The sequence below is a fragment of the Aplysia californica genome, unplaced genomic scaffold (genome assembly GCF_000002075.1).
Source record: "Aplysia californica isolate F4 #8 unplaced genomic scaffold, AplCal3.0 scaffold00702, whole genome shotgun sequence".
Taxonomy (NCBI): Eukaryota; Metazoa; Mollusca; class Gastropoda; order Aplysiida; family Aplysiidae; genus Aplysia; species Aplysia californica.
Window position 1 is genome coordinate 291,011 of NW_004797972.1, and position 1,184 is coordinate 292,194.

A 1,184-nucleotide genomic window follows, 5' to 3' on the forward strand; every position below is an offset into this window, starting at 1 on the left:
GTAGGAAATTTTGAATTTTGCCCGGGTGGCGGCCGAAGCCTACTCTTATCGATTTTAGACCACCAGGGGATCTTTAACGTGCGCAACTTGCACACGGGCCCTCCGAGATTTTTCGCCCTTGCGTGTAGATCTTTCCAACCAGACGATCAGGGGTGTGGCAGAAAGACAGCAGTAAGGAGGAGCCAAGGAGTAGCAGTAGAAAGGCTGAAGAAAGAGTCAGGAGCCCAGAGGAGGGGACAAAGGAGGTGAGGGGGGTGGGGGCAGAAAGTGGAAATGAAAGCAGACAACAGAACATTGCTAGAGAGCAGGAAAGGATTTGAAAGGAGACAATTTTAGAAAAAAAAATCTTTTCGGTCGCTACCCGGATTCGAACCCGGGACCTTTGAATGAGAACACCTTAACCTCTAGGCCTCGAGAGCCCCCTCTCTTCGAGTTACATATATAATGAACAAATCAGAAACACGAATTTTCATAAGTTAACTTCACGGTATGAATGTTGTTTTCTGACTTTCTGAGATTCAGATGAAGAAAACAAAATTGAAACATCATTTTGAAAAAGAAACTTAGGTTTATTTTTGGGCTTTTTGTGTATGTAAAAGTACTGTCCCGCATGTTCTAACACCCGTGTGTTTCAGACAATTACCTGTACAATCGGCCACTTCCCATTTCTCCACTCGTGACTTGTTTTCTTTTTCTTTTCCTTTTTTTTTTTTTTTGCTTTTAGGCGTTTTTTGTGATTTTTTACGTTTTAATTTTACATTATAATGGCACCGTGTAACACTCCCACCTGCCTTAGACGGACACTTTTCTCCTTGAAAATAGCCGACCATCCTGGACAATTTCGACTGTACTTCAAAACAGCGCATCTTCAAAATTATTGTCGTCGAAAGAACAGAATGCTTGGTATTATTGAGTTGATCAAGATATCGGAACCATTAGAGAGCCCAGGAACCACACCCCGTCCCCTCACCTTTCCCCTCCCCTCACCTTTCCCCTTCTCCTCCTCCCCTCACCTTTCCCCTTCTCCTCCTCCCCTCACCTTTCCCCTCCCCTCACCTTTCCCCTCCGCCTCCTCCCCTCACCTTTCCCCTTCTCCTCCTCCCCTCACCTTTCCCCTCCCCTCACCTTTCCCCTCCGCCTCCTCCCCTCACCTTTCCCCTTCTCCTCCTCCCCTCACCTTTCCC